Below are 15,771 nucleotides of genomic sequence, written 5' to 3'. Positions count from 1 at the left end.
AAATGAAAACAATGGCAACCCTGCTATAAATATTTCCCATCACCAACATTTTACAAGTGATGTTGTTGCTCCAATGAGAATGTTTGTCATATGAAAAGTTATGCTCTGAAGTGTTTTTGTTTTTGGTAATGTTACTCCCCTTCCGTACATCTACATATCTCCGTGAGAGTCACAGAATTTTGTATGCAAGAGACGGCGGCGTATGAGTGCTTCCATTTGTTTTGCTTTAAATTTCGCATAAACCCCACAAAAGTGAAACGAAACGAAATCGACACAGAGAGGCCGAAAACTAAACTAAGAAGAAAGAAAGGTACATACAGACACAACAAGTATCTGCCAGATACATTTTTGAGTCAGTCGGTTTAGTTAAGTCAAACACAACGAATCGATTGTTAGTCCAATAAGAAAGTGCGGCGGTAGCGTCGGAATAACAACAACATTTAGTCGGACGGACGGCCATCCAACAAACAAACAAACATTTGTGAAATAACAAAAGTACACCACTCACTCACACCGAATGACAATCATCATCAGCATCGACATAAACAACGGCACTCAACGCCGTGTCCGTGTTAGCTGGTAATCCGCATAGTTTGGAGCAGCTACTTAGACGCGTGCGAAGTATTTCTTTTTCGTATACAAAAATAAAACATCTTGGTCGGTTTCTTGTGCGTTTTATTGCTGTTTTCTTGTTGTTGTTGTCGTTCGTCGTTGGTGAAAGAAATGTTTTGTTTTTGGTATTTGTTTTAATTTTTCATTTTCTACAACGCGTCGCGGTGGAGGCGGAGGCGGCAACGACGGTGGTCGTGACTAAAGAAAAGAAAACATCTTTGACAAGAAGTTTCCAAAATAAATTCGCGTATTGTTCACACAAATTTCGGGAATAGTGCAAATCAGCCTACCTACCAACCACCCGACCAAGTCCACACAAAAAGTGTGAAAAAATAAATAAATCAAAAATAAAATCTTAAAGAAAAATACATAAATTAAATAAAATTGTGTGACAAAGTCTCATTTTCCTGCACATGGTGCCCTGTGCATGTGTCGCTCGGCTTGTTCGATTAAAAAAGTATGTAAATGTGTGTGTGCAAACATATAATACAACGTTTATATGTAAAAGCATCTTATAGATACCCGAAAAAATGAGTATTTCTGTGTTTAATGAAATTTTTGCCAAGAAATGCCAATAAAAATAAAAATTTTGTGAATTCTGATTCATGTTGGTGCAGGTCACCAATTTCCCTCATAAAGGAAAATAAAAGAAAATAATCAAAACGAAATATAAATAAAAGTGTCTTTTGTATTTTGCAAAAAAAAAAACCGACCCCAAAGCAATCACTTCATTCATACGTTCTCCGCATACTCCTACTTCGTGTTGAACCTTTTTAGCAACACCGGAAACTTAGCAGCATAACCCGGAAGTTCCGTTACCGAAAAATCATGTTACATACATAAAGGCATTGAATATAAGAAAATTAAAGTAGAAAATCTACAAATAAAGGTTCCTGCGAGAACACCACTTTGTGAAAAATCGTTTGTTTGCAAAGTAGGTGTGTGTGTGTGTGTGTGCGATTGTTTTTGTTTGTGTATTTTTTGTATGTTCTACTTTTGTTGCACTAACCAAATATTACGTGTACCAAAATACCTAAATATATGTACGAATAATATATGTATGTACATATGTAAAAACAATTTATATATGTATTTAAGTACGTACATACATAAAGGAAACTATAAGCAATAAAAGCCTACATACGAGGAAATTTGTTTCAAGAAATTTAAGAGGAAAGGATGTTCAATCCTTAATTTAGCATAGTGTTTCGAAAAATCATTCAATTTTTAATTAAAACAGATATATAACCTCTGCCTGTATGAGTTAAAACTTTCATCTAGGAACATATAGAAAGGCGACCTTTCCCTAAAAATTAAGTATTTAGACGGTTTTCTGAATTTTAATAATAATATCGCTGTAAAAACCAAAGGGATTTCAGAGGATGCCTTTAACTGCACTTTTCCGAAATTTTGTGTGGGAGGTACCCGAGGTAGTGGATCGATATGGCCCATCTTCGAACTTAAACTAAGTTTGGACAAAATATTACAAAGTCCAAATTTTGGACCAGATCCGTTCAAGAGTTATCGTGCGCACAAGCCAACCAGGCAGACAGACGGATGGACGGACATGGCTAAGCCGACAGCTGTTCGAATTTGAAGTGTCAAACTCCTTTATAAAAAAATAATTTTTGTTGTAATTTCCCCAACAACATAAAGAAAATGTTGACACAACGTATTCAAAATGTTACGATACCACCAAGGCATATCGATCAGGTAGTGGCATCGACATATTTGTAATATGTTATTCCAAAATTTTCCTTATATTGTTGGAGAAATTACAACAAAAATATTTTTTTACAAAGGGATTTGACACTTCATATTCGAACAGCTACACAGTGGGTGAAATCACTGATCTAGCGGCGCGAAATTAATAACTTGGAAACCAATTGAGAAATCTTTCTGAAATTTTGCACAAACTCAGTGTGTGTCCGTGGGTAATAATGGACAAAATAAGAACAACATTGACTAATATTTTGGTATAGCCCCCATATAACGGTACCTCCTGATATTCGCTATTTTGAGGATTTAAGCCACCCTTTACTTCAAAATTAGTTGTAATTTAGTACTTAGGGTTTCTAGTGATCACTAAACCTTTCCACCAAAAATTGTGGACACAAGGTACCTCCCGATTTTCTGTATTTTGGGGGGTTTAAAGCTATATTTTCCGGCCAAATTAGGTGTAATTTGGTATTTGGGGTTCCCAGCGGATACAAACATTCTCCACCAAAAAATTGTGGACATAGGTCTACATTTTGATATAGCCTATTTATCAGCAAGTTTTGCAGCTATTTGCACCATTCAGAACTGTCGTAGGTCATTTTTATAGCACGTCTAGGATGAGAAGACGTATTTTATGGTAGCAAATTTCGAAGTTCTAAATTTCATGAGTAGACCCTATTACACTTTGAAAACCAAATTTACAAAAAAAGTAAAAATACAGCTGATTGTCACTTCTACCTTATATAAATGTGCCTTGACAACAATGTTGTTTTTATAAATTTGTTAGTTGTGGTAATTCATGCATATACCTTATATAAATATGCCTTGATACCCTCAGTACTCTTTCTTTCAAAATTAATAAAAACAAGTAAAAAAGTATCGGTCGGCTTTGCCGACAGATATATACCCTCAGCCTGTGTGGATTGAACCGATGAACCGACAGAAATATTGATTGGTTTAAAGCTCAAAAATTTGCGGGGGATATCGATAGATAGGGCTTTTGTACCATACTAGCCTACGAAAATGTGTTGAACGTTTGTATGCGTGGTACCCCAAGTATTGGACCGATAGGGCCTAAATTGGAACATAAACTAAGCTTGGACATAAAATTTCAAGATCGAAAATTTGGACCAAATCGGTTGTTACGTTTGTGAGATATTGCGCTTATCATTTTAGCAAATATCTTCAAACATTTGTGAGAGAGGTACCGGAAGCAGTGGACCTATAAGCACTACCATCGAATTTTATCTAATATTCGAAGAAATATTACGATATCCAAAGTGTGGACGAACGCAGTATTCGGTTCGAGCTCTACAGCCACTACATATGGTGCCATAGGTGTTTTTTTACAACTTTCGTGCTGTTTTCTTAAGAAGTATGGACTTGCCCCTGAAAAAAATTTTACCGTCGTAATTGACGCAGCGAATGCAAGATGCGCCAACAAAAATCAAAGTGATTCGAGAACAGGTCTTAAAGTGAATTTTTCCAACATTTTGTGTGGGAGGTACATGAAGGACTGAACAAAACAAATATAGTCCATATTCGAACCTGATCTATATCTGGTAGATATTATGAGAATGTGTAAAGTATGGACCAAATCGATCACTCTCATCAAGAGTTACCGTACGAACAATTTTTCCTAACATTTTTGAACTTTTTGTGGGGGAGGTACCTGAAGGAGTAAACCAATATGGCTTATGTTCAAACTTAAACTATGTTTGGACAAAATATTACTAAGGCCAAATTTTGGACCGAATCGACAGATTCGTTCGAGAATTATCATGCGCTCCAACCACCTCACTCGGTGTCATAGGGGTTCGTTTGCAACTTTCAGGCTATTTTCTCAGGAAGTATGGACTTGCCCCTGATGAAACTTGTACCGTCGTATGGAGGGTTGTGAATACAAGTTGCTAAAACAAAAATCAAAGCGATTCGAGAGATGGCCCTAAACTGAACTTTTGCGAAATTTTGTGTGGGAGGTACCCGAAGGAGTGGACCGATTGAGTCCATATTGAAACCTTTTCGAAGTCTGGTACACATTTCAGGATGTGCAAAGTATGGACCAAATCTGTTACTCCCTCCAAGAGTTATCGTGCGCACAAGTTTTTCGAACATTTTTGATCATTTGTGTGGGAGGTACCGGAAGGAGTGGACAGATATAGCCCATCTTCGAGGGTATAATTAATAGAATTCTAAGTAGATCATTTTTAAACTTTTATCCTGAAGAAAACCAAATCCTACAATTTGTACAATGAAAACAAGTAAAAAAGCGTCAGCTTTGCCGACAGATATATACCCTCAGCCATTGTGAAGTAAAACATTCACCTACGGACAGATCGAATGTATTGGTTCAAGTGATATCACCATTCAAGAGATATCGTCCTAGCTTTTTAGTGAAATTTTTTAAATATTGTGGAGGAGTACCTGAAGTGGTGGACGGGTATTGCCCCATGAAACTAAGTTTGTTGGACCAAATCGGTTGAACAGTTCGGAAGTTATCGTGCTCTCCGACCGCCACATATGGTGACATAGGAAGTTTTTACACCTTTCGGGCTGTTTTCCCAAGAAATATGGACTTGCCCCTGAAAAAACTTTTACCGTCGTAATGGAGGTAGCGAATGCAAATCGCTTCAACAAAAATTAAAGTGATTCGAGAGCAGGTCTTAAAGTGAACTTATATTAAATTTTGTGTGAGAGGTACCATAAGGAGTAGACAAATATAGTCCATATGATCTATATCTGGTAGATATATTAGGATGTGCAAAGTATGGATTACATCGGTCACTCCCTTCAAGAGTTACCGTACGAACAATTTACCGAACATTTTTGAACTTTTTGTGGGGGAGGTACCTGAAGGAGTGAACCGATATGGATTATGTTCAAACTTAATCTATGTTTGGACAAAATATTACTAAGGCCAAATTTTGGACCGAATCGATAGATTCGTTCGAGGATTATCTTGCGCTCCAACCACCTCACACGGTGTCATAGGGGTTTGTTTGCAACTTTCAGGCTATTTTCTCAGGAAGTATGGACTTGCCCCTGATGAAACTTGTACCGTCGTATGGAGGGTTGTGAATACAAATTGCTAAAACAAAAATCAAAGCGATTCGAGAGATGGCCCTAAACTGAACTTTTGCGAAATTTTGTGCGGGAGGTATCCGAGGAGTGGACCGATTGAGTCCATATTGAAACCTTTTCGAAGTCTGGTACACATTTCATGATGCGCACAATTTTCGAACTTTGAACCGAATCGGTTTACCCAGACAGACGGACGGACATTGCTCAATCGACTCCAAATTGTCTGAGCACACATTTCGTCCAAACATACTTGGGGTCTAAAACCATTATTTCGATGAGGCACATTTTGCCCGTATGAAAGTGTATATACCCTCGTTAGCATAAATGCTGAGGGTATAATGATAAAATGTAATAATGCGATGATAAAATTAGTGAGAAACAAACGTCAGTTTGGTTATGTCATGTGCCCCTATACCTTGTTTTCCGTTAAATATCAGCTTACAGTGACTTCAAACAATTGTTAAAAGTTCTGATAAACAAAAACTTTAAAAGCTTTTTATGCGGAAACTTTTTTATGGAAACACTTTATAATTAAGATTTTATGTAATCTTAGGTAAAAACTCATCAAAATATCATACATGGATATGAGGTTGTAAAAAAGTCATAACCCTAAGATACATATGAATGTATATTAGGGTGGTTTTAAAAAATCTATGTCGAATTTTTTTATGCGGAACCCCCCTAAATTGTTTAGTTTTCTTAGATTTTAAAATTGCCAAAGTTTGCGAACAATCGGAATATGTTAACACGTGCCACTGGGGGCCTTAAAGTTTCCTTAGTAATTTGTATGGGGCCAATGGTGAATTATTGACCGGCACCGCATAAGAAAATCAGAAGTCGTTTTTTCCCTTTGAGTTAAAATGTTTCTAACCCGCTTAATTTGGACTGAAAATGGCATTAAATACTTCAAAATACTTGAAACCGAGCCGTACCGTTACAAGGGACTATTCCAAAACGTTGAACCTACATATGTGCATAGATAGATATGAACTTCAAAATATCTGAAATCGGTTGGTACTGTCACATAGGACCATACTAAATGTAGACCTATATCCGCAACTTTTGGTGGAGAATTTTTCTAACCACTTCAAAGCATAAATTCCAAATTACATCGTATTTAGGCCAAAAACGGCGTTAAAACCTTCAAATTAACTGAAATCGGACTGTACCGTTATACAGGTGCTATTCCAGAAATTGGACCGATAACCACAATTTTCGGAGGAGAAATTTACAATTACACCACACCTAAATTTAACCAATACCGTCCATAAAAACTTTAAAATACTTGAAATCGGGCGGAATCGTTGCATGGGCCTATACCCAATCGTGGGCCTATGTCAATTTGGTGAAGATGTTTTTAACCACTGAGAACCGTAAATGCCAAATTATTTGCAAATTGAGGCGAAAACGTGGATAAAAACTTCAAAATACCTAAAATCGTGCGGTGCCGTTATATGGGGACTATTTCAAAACGTTAATCTCCCAACAAAAATTCGGACCCGTTAGTCATTATGCAACCCATTACAAAGTAATGTAAACAAATATAATAATAATTGTTCCACAAACATCCCAGATGGGACAAGGGAGACTTCTCTCATATCAATGAGTGCACGCCGATTCATATTGGCTCAATGATATGGGACCTACTTTTTATTGCCGAGTCCGAACGGCGTGTCTTACGACACCACTTGTAGAGAAGTTTTTCATGGCTTAAATACTCAGGAAATGTCGCCAAGCATTACTGAGGGGGAATTTTGCCACCGTTGAAAATTTGATGTTGCTTGGCCTGGGATTCGAACCGCAGACCTTCTGAGTGCAAGGCGGACGTGCTAACCATTGCACCACGGTGGCCCCCAATGTAAACAAATATAACTACTTATTTAACTCCTTACTAAGTTATGAGTACGGTGGCACAGAGCGTGTGTGTCCGACTACAAATCAACGCTCACCGTCGCACGCGAGCTTTTTGTTAACAAAATAAAGAACAGATGGTGGTGCACGTGTCAGCGTTTAAACAACCCTCAATGTCCGTACACGCTGCTGAGTGTGTAGTGTGTTTAGCTACAAATCAGAAGTTCGCATGATCAAATCCAGCATAGAGCGAAATAAAATAAAATAAAATAAAATAAAAATATGAAGTATGTTGAAATTGAAAACAAATTCCACCTCAGCTATTAAAAAATAGAATTTTAGCGTATTTTTCATCTTTAAGTGGTCACAGAATAACTAGTTATGGTCATAGAATAACTAGTAATTTAAAAAATTATATGTTATGTTTTATGTTAAAATAGATTGTAATTTCTTATATGTGGTCTTCGGACTTGAAATTACCAAGAATACATAAATAAACAATTCAGTGCAATATGCCCTTGTTAAAATAATGGATTAGTACGTGGTTTTGTAAGTAGGTACGACTACCAAAAAGTACTATTAAAACTCATTATTTAGTAAAAATTTGTTTGCTGGGCAATGATCATTATTTTTGGTGTGAAAATTTCTTGACCACTGAGAACTATAAATTCAAAATTAAATCCAAATTGGGCTGAAAACGTCGATAAAAACTTCAAAATACCTGAAAAGCTATGTCCGCTAAGGAAATACTTCTCGAAATTGCTAAAGACGCCCGAAAGTTCTAAAGACGTCCAAGTGAAGAATTACACTGTGCGACAAGAAAGGCAATAATTTTGTCAACCTTATATTTTTAAACCTCTAAGAATTTTGATTTACTCTCAGAGGTAAAGTTTTAACTCATGTATTAGAGAGCAAAAATTGTAAATACATAAAATCCATCAAACTTCACCTTCAAGGTCGAAATCGTCGCTGTGCTACACCAAAATTATTCAGGGGTTTTAATGTACATACCAATTCGGTTTTGTCCATGGAAGACGAAAATACATTTGTTTTCCAGCACACTTCAAAAAGCGGTTTTATGGCAGTAAATGTAGAAAAAAGCGGGGCTTCTTAGATTTTCAACGGACATAACTTATTTGTACACGACGGATTTCTATCATATTTTTTTATGCTCTGTTCCAGAACCTGCAAGAAGCTACTATTTTTTACCACGATAACATATTTTCCTTTATGTTATCGAAAAAAATAGTAAAAATTAGTAGATTCTTGCAGTTCTGGAACAGACCATTATTTTTTAAGAAGAGTCGAATATTATAATTCGTGTATATCGGTTAACAAATAGTTAAGTTATAGGGGCTAAAGTGAATTAAAAACAAAAAATATATATTTTTCGGGCTCTAAGCTACTTAGAAGATACCAAACAATTTACTAACTTACATAGTTATTTCTCCAATTTGGAATAGCGTGCTTTACGATCTCGTCTTTCACTAATTTAAGTGCTTATTATTACTTATTAATTAAGTAGGCTTTCGAAAACAATGAAATCATTTAGGGGGCATGGCTAAATACGTCCGTATACCCAAAACGTTTGTGATGAAAAAAGTGCAACACATACATTCTTATGAATAGCACCGAAATCGTCGAGCTAAATATGTACGTGTTGGTTTTTTGTATTTTCAAAACAAATGCCAAACAAAACAAATGAAAATTAATATGTACAGTGTCCCACAAATGTCTTCGTACTCCTGTTAATAAAATATTTATTAGTGATAATCAGTAGTTTGCGAAATAGTTTTACAAAATAATCAACTGTATTTGTCCTTCTTGAACATTTCTTTTATATTACCAAAAAGAACTGGCGAATTTTGCTAACTAGTTCAAGAGTTATTCAGAAAATACGTAAAAATTTGGCCCTTATTGATCCCACAAAAGTCTTCGTACTTTTCAGAATTGGTTTGCTTCTATATGAATTTCCGGATATTAAAGATTATTTTCAACGGTTTTTGTTAAAATACAATAAGATGGAGATGTTCGGATACAATTCTGGTCTGTTGCGCGAAATCTGTCATAAGATTTGTGGAATAATGTTAAAAACGCATGGAACATGTTTGTCGTACTTAAAAGCTCAAGTTAATCTTCTAGGTTAAACATTCCTCTCACTGAGTTAATTCTGCTAATCTCAAAGAAAACTATTCTATTAAATCCCTGATTTGCCGCTTTCAAAAAGTAAAGCTGCATATAAAAGAAGGCCAACATTGTATGTACTATGTCTTTAAGTAATTAAAGATGTGATCATATCCTGCATACGGCCTCTGAAGATCTGTTTATTTTTGTGTCGAATATAAGGAATGACCTCTAGAAATCTCACTGCAACAACATCAAGGAACGAATATCCCACAATATTACAATTTACATCTTTCTTTGATCATCGTGTTTTTACATCAATTAAGGAAAATGTTATAGGGGTACGAAGACATTTGTGGGACACTGTATATTGTAAAGGAAATTATTTGTTTCTACGAATAAAAAAGCTTTTTTATGTTTTAATCGCGGTTTTGTCTTTTAAACGGGAATTCGGTCATAACGTATTTGGGTAATACGGACGCTCAGAGAGAGTTGTTGTGATAGGAAGGTGAAATATTAAATATTTGGTATGTTCCAGTACTGCAAAAATCTACTAATTTTTACTATTTTTTCGATAACATAAAGGAAAAAATGTTATCGTGGTAAAAAGTAGTAGCTTCTAGCAGGTTCTGGAACAGAGCAATTATTAATATTAGTTATGTATAGCAGTAATAAATATGGTTTGTTCCAGTACTGCACGAATCTACTAATTTTTACTATTATTTTTCGATAACATACAGGAAAAAATGTTGTTGTAGTAAAAAATAGTAGCTTCTTGCAGGTTCTGGAACCGACAATTAAATTATTGTTTTTTTTTTTGTGATATGTTTGTATTTTTACACATTGGAACCCTTGGCGTATAATTGTTATCCTAATCTTTCTAATTAATAAAAATCATACGCACTCCGGTTCCAAAATTAATAATACAAAATATTAAAAAAATCCAAAAGTTAAAACACAAAAATATTAACTTCTAGGAATGATTGATTCTCTAAGCTGTAATTTACAAAAAAATCGATTATTTTTAACTTTTTGTACCGCTCCGTAGTTCGATTCTCAAACTCATTTTTTGTGTTACCGACAAAACGCAAAATTATTAATAATATGTTCAAATAAATGTTGACAGCACTCTTGCTATCGGTAGAACTTTACGACCACCTTTTTTGGTCGCTAACTTACCGAATGGGTGCCACCATGATGCACACCTGCCTTGCACGCTGAGGGTCGTGCGGATAGATAACGCTCCCCCTAGCCATTTTAGTTGGTCACCGCATAATTTAGAGCTTTTGGGCCAGGAAACATGGACTTGCCCACCCAAAACATTATATCGCTGAAAACAGGACCACAAGGAGTACATTTGATAAAAATGTCCAAAGGATCTTCGAACAGACCTTAAACTGCAATTAAACAGACATATTGAACTTTTTTTTGACGCAGGCACCCTAAAGAGTCGACCGATATGGCTTATTTTCGAATTTAAACTAAGTCATGGTGTAAGTAGTAAGGTCTTTGAATGAATTACAACAACTAACAATTTTACAATAACAACATGGTTTTATGGGAATTAAATGTCAATGGCAACATTTGAATACTAGGGTCTTTCCAAAATAGTTCAGAAAAAATTACAGGATATAAATGAAAAGATTTAAAATTTAATTTTAATTGGCATCGAAATTACTCTATACATAATGTGATACATTCTACACTTCATATATTTATTATGCGGCACTGAATAGAACAGATTGGAAATCTATTTATTAAATTCTGGAATATTCGGGTAGGTCCTAATATATTCAGACAATTCAGTTTATAAAAAAGTTCAAACCGTATGATTGTCACTTATACCTTATATTATTACACCATGAACTAAGTTTGGGTCATGGCAGAACTACCAGGTAGTGGTATCACACCAGCTGATCGAATATGAAAAGTCAAATCCCTTTATAAAAAAAATATTTTTGTTGTAATTTCCCCAACAACATAAAGAAAGTTTTGACATAACATATTCAAAATTTTACGATGCCACTACCTGGGTAATTGTGCCATGGTTTGGATCAAGGCATATTTATATAAGGTAGAAGTGACAATCAGCTGTATTTTTACTTTTTCTTTGTAAATGTGGTTTTCAAAATGTAATAGGGTCTACTCATGAAATTTAAAACTTCAAAATTTGTTACCATAAAATACTGCTTTTCATCCTAAACGTGTAATAAAAATCACCTACGAGAGTTCTGAATGCGTTATAGTTACATTTTGGTTCAAATTTGTTCTATTTTAGAGGATTTTCAAAATGTATATGTTTCCCTGAAAAAATTTTTGGAACTACTCTATTATTCAACATTTTCTTTGACAATTAATTTTCAATAACAACAATGTTGTTTTTGTAAATTTGTTAGTTGTTGTTATTCATACACATACCTTATATAAATTTGCCTTGCATATACCTTATATAAATGTGCCTTGGTTTGGATAAAATATTACGAGGCAACGTGTGAACCAAATCGGTTGGTCCGTTCAAAAGATATCAGTAGTGGAATTCTGTAACTCATTTTTGAGTTACCGACAAAAATCGGTAACATTAAAACGCAAAATTATAAATGAAAAGTATCAATGAAAGTTGACTGCACTGTTGCTATCGGTAGAATTTAGCAACAGCTTTATTTTGGTTGTTAACTTACCGAAAAATTTCGTTAATTACCGAAATTATAAGCATTTTAATTTTACCGATATTTGTCGGTAACTCGAAAAATGAGTTAGAGAATCGCACTACAGGCGTACCATTTTACCGAATATTTTTGAAAATTTGTGGGGGAAGTGCCGGAAGGAATGGAAAGATAACACCATCTTTGAACTTTCTCTAAGATTCGCAGAAATATTACGACATGCAAAGTTTTGGCCAATGCAGTATTCTGTTCGAAAATTCCCGTGAGCGTAGCCTCGTGGGGTTTTTTACAGTTTTTGTCCTGAAACTTTTCTCAGGAAGTATGAACTTCCCCCTGAACATGTAAAAAGGTATCAGTCGACTTTGCCGACCAGAGGTATACCCTCAGCCTGTGTGAATTGAAACACCTTTTTCCCAAAAAAAACCTACGTATTTAAGGTGTGGGGAAGTATCTAAAGGAATGGAGCGACATAGACCATTTTTGAAGTGTGTCTTATTATGGGAGTCATTTCTCTCGATAGGACCATTATATCAGGAAACATGGACTTACCCACGAAAAACATGATTTTGCTGTAAACAGGGCTACTAGGAGAACCTTCGGTAAAAATTTCCATAGTATTCTCGCACAGACCCTTAACGGCACTTAAACAAAAATGTTGTTCATTTGTGTGGGTGGTACCCAAAGGAAAGGACCGATATGGTCCACTTATGAGCATAAACCAAGTTTGGACCAAATATTTCGAGATCCAAAGTTTGGACAAAATCGGTTATTGAGATATTGCGCTTACCATTTTAGCGAATAATATCGAACTTTTGTGCGAGATAGACCGGATGGAGTGGACCTATAAGCACAATCTTCGAATATCAGATAATACTTGAAGAAATATTAAGATATGCAAAGTGTATACCAACGCAGTATACGGTTCAGGGTTTATCGTGCGCACTAGCCACTACACATGTTCACCTTAGAGGGTTTTTCTCATTTTTTTCATTTTCTCAAGATGTATATATTGAAAAAAAAAAACTTGTACCATCGTAATAGGGGCCTTAGGTGCAACCTGTTGAAAGAAAAATCAAAACGATTCTAGAGGTGGCCCTAACTTGCACTTTTCCAATATTTGCTGTGGGAGTTATCCGAAGGAGTTGACATACATATGTATACAGTACATGTTCTAACCTGATGTATGTCTCGTAGAAATATTACGATGTCCAAAGTATGGACCAAATCGGTTACTGCCTTCGAGAGATATCATACGCATCATTTTAGAGAAAAGTTTTGAACTTTTGTGGGGGAGGTAGGTACCCAAAGGAATGGACCGATAAGTCCCATTTTAGAAGTTAATTTAACTTTGTGCAAAATATTACAATTGCAAAATTTTGGATTGAATCGGTTTATCCGTTCGAGAGTTACCGCTCCATAACACATGGTGCCAAAGCGGGTTCTCATAGCTTTCAGGCCATTTTCTCAGGAAGTATGGACTTGCCCCTGAAAAAACTTGCATCGCCGTAATGGGGCCGGCGAATACAGGTTGTCACAACAAAAATCATAAGGATACGAGAGGAGGTCTTAAACTGCACTTTTTCCGGAACAGAGCTTTTGTGTGGGAGGTACCCGAAGGAGTGAAACGACATAGTTCATGTTCGAACTTTATCTATGCCTGGTAGAAATATTGCGATGTGCAAAGAATGGACCAAATCGGTTAGTCACTTCGAGAATTTGGACTATTGTGGGGGAGGTAACCGAGGAAGGGTGCCGATATGGCCCATCTTCGAGCTTAAACTAAGTTTGGACAAAATATTACGAAAGCCAAATTTTGGAACAAATCAGTTAATCCTGTCGAGAGACAGACAGACAAACAGACGGACGGACATTGCTGAATCGACTCCAAATTGTCTGAAACGAATTTCGTCGAAATATACTTGGGGTCTTAAACCTTTATTTCGATGAGGCATGCTTCCTGATAGACGATGTTGGTCAAAGATGGACTATTTTGGGCATATCTTTCCTTTTCCGACAGTATGCAGAAAATTATGAAAAATTTACCACAGATAGTACGTCCTGATTACAACGACGTATAACACTTTCTGGGGAAATTTATACTTCCCGAGACATGAGCCCCAGAATTTCCGAAAATTCCCTTACTCCCTTACTTACTTACAGAAAAATTATAAATTAAAAGAAAATTGTGTTCCCGTTCCCGAGATTTGCACATGTCCATAGGAGAAAGTCTTAAAATCCCGGCCGAAGTCCGGCTATTAAAAGAAACTAACGATTTAAAAAAAAATCGAACTGTCGATAAAGGAAATTTGTTCGTCCACAAAAGTTCGTACTTTGCTCCTCAATCAATAGCCGGTAGTTAATGGAATCATGTGCCCCTCCTTCATTCATTCTTCTTACTGTGTTAAATGGCTCTTCCAGTGGAATAATTCGGCCCACTGTGTGTGATATCTACCCCACAAACGCCCAAATGTGTGGAAACTCCCGAAACTACTTTTGTCACATTTATTTTTATTTTTTTTTTTTAAAAATTAGGGATTTGTTCAACTACATTTAGGTCTAAGACCATGTTTATATTATAGCCTTTTCCAGGGTTAACCTTCTTAATGAGGATTTATTTGACGTATAAGCAAAAGAATTGGCATTTGAAACCCAGTGGGTTTGTTAAATCCGGTTATATATAAACGTACTATACCACTCTTGTTATTGTTTATACTCTTAGGGCCATTATTACATGTGTTCTTTTACTATCTGATGGAGGCTTCTATAGAATAGAAGGCTTCTATAGAATAGGAGGCTTCTATAGAATAGAAGGCCTCCGTAGGAGGCTTCTATACAATAGAAGATTTCCGTGGGAGGCTTCTGTAGAATAGAAGACCTCCGTGGGAGGATTCTATAGAATACAAGACCTCCTCTATAGAATAGAAGACCTCCGTAAGAGGCTTCTATAGAATAGAAGACCTCCGTAGGAGGCTTCTGTAGAATAGAAGGCCTCCGTAGGCGGCTTCTATAGAATAGAAGACCTCCGTAGGCGGCTTCTATAGAATAGAAGACCTCCGTAGGCGGCTTCCATAGAATAGAAGACCTCCGTAGGCGGCTTCTATAGAATAGAAGATCTCCGTAGGAGGCTTTTATAGAATAGAAGACCTCCGTAGGAGGCTTCTACAGAATAGAAGACCTCCATAGGAGACTTCTATAGAATAGAAGACCGCCAAAGGGGGCTTCTATAGAATAGAAGACCTCCATAGGAGGCTTCTATAGAATAGAAGACCTCCGTAGGAGGCTTCTATAGAATAAAAGACCTCCGTAGGAGGCTTCTATAGAATAGAAGACCTCCGTAGGAGGCTTCTATAGAATAGAAGACCTCCGTAGGAGGCTTCTATAGAATAGAAGACCTCCGTAGGAGGCTTCTATAGAATAGAAGACCTCCGTAGGAGGCTTCTATAGAATAGAAGACCTACGTTGGAGGCTTCTATAGAATAGAAGACCTCCGTAGGAGGCTTCTATAGAATAGAAGACCTCCGTAGTAGGCTTCTGTAGACTTATATAATAATTCCCACACAAAGTTTGTTTAAGGAAACGTCTTGGTTCGTCTTTAAACAAGGGGAGACTATATAAGTTTCGCCAGTCACACAGCTGCTTTTGCATATTAATGTAAACTTCTTATCGCCACTGTAAAAACACAGTAAGCTACCGTAAAGTAACAATTCCAAGTTTCCGACAG

The 15,771-nt window shown here is 36.2% G+C and overlaps 1 protein-coding gene across 28 annotated transcripts in view; it reads left to right on the top strand.

Moving 5' to 3' along the window:
- The first annotated feature begins 350 nt into the window (after positions 1–350).
- Positions 351–15,771, top strand: part of Mgat2 (alpha-1,6-mannosyl-glycoprotein 2-beta-N-acetylglucosaminyltransferase) — a 138,022-nt gene continuing 122,601 nt past the window's right edge. For 9 of the 28 annotated variants that reach the window (XM_073961809.1, XM_073961801.1, XM_073961821.1 and 6 more), the window contains exon 1: positions 371–1,069. The gene's annotated coding sequence lies outside the window, so the exon portion shown is untranslated. Of the gene's footprint in view, positions 1,070–15,771 lie in introns of all 28 variants that reach the window. The other 19 variants (XM_073961822.1, XM_073961819.1, XM_073961816.1 and 16 more) reach the window with 10 other exon arrangements.

Source organism: Musca autumnalis, unplaced genomic scaffold (assembly GCF_047663935.1).
Source record: "Musca autumnalis isolate F117 unplaced genomic scaffold, ASM4766393v1 scaffold_1, whole genome shotgun sequence".
Classification (NCBI taxonomy): Eukaryota; Metazoa; Arthropoda; class Insecta; order Diptera; family Muscidae; genus Musca; species Musca autumnalis.
The sequence above is the reverse complement of the archived record's forward strand: the minus strand, read 5'-3'. Positions and strand labels throughout refer to the sequence as shown.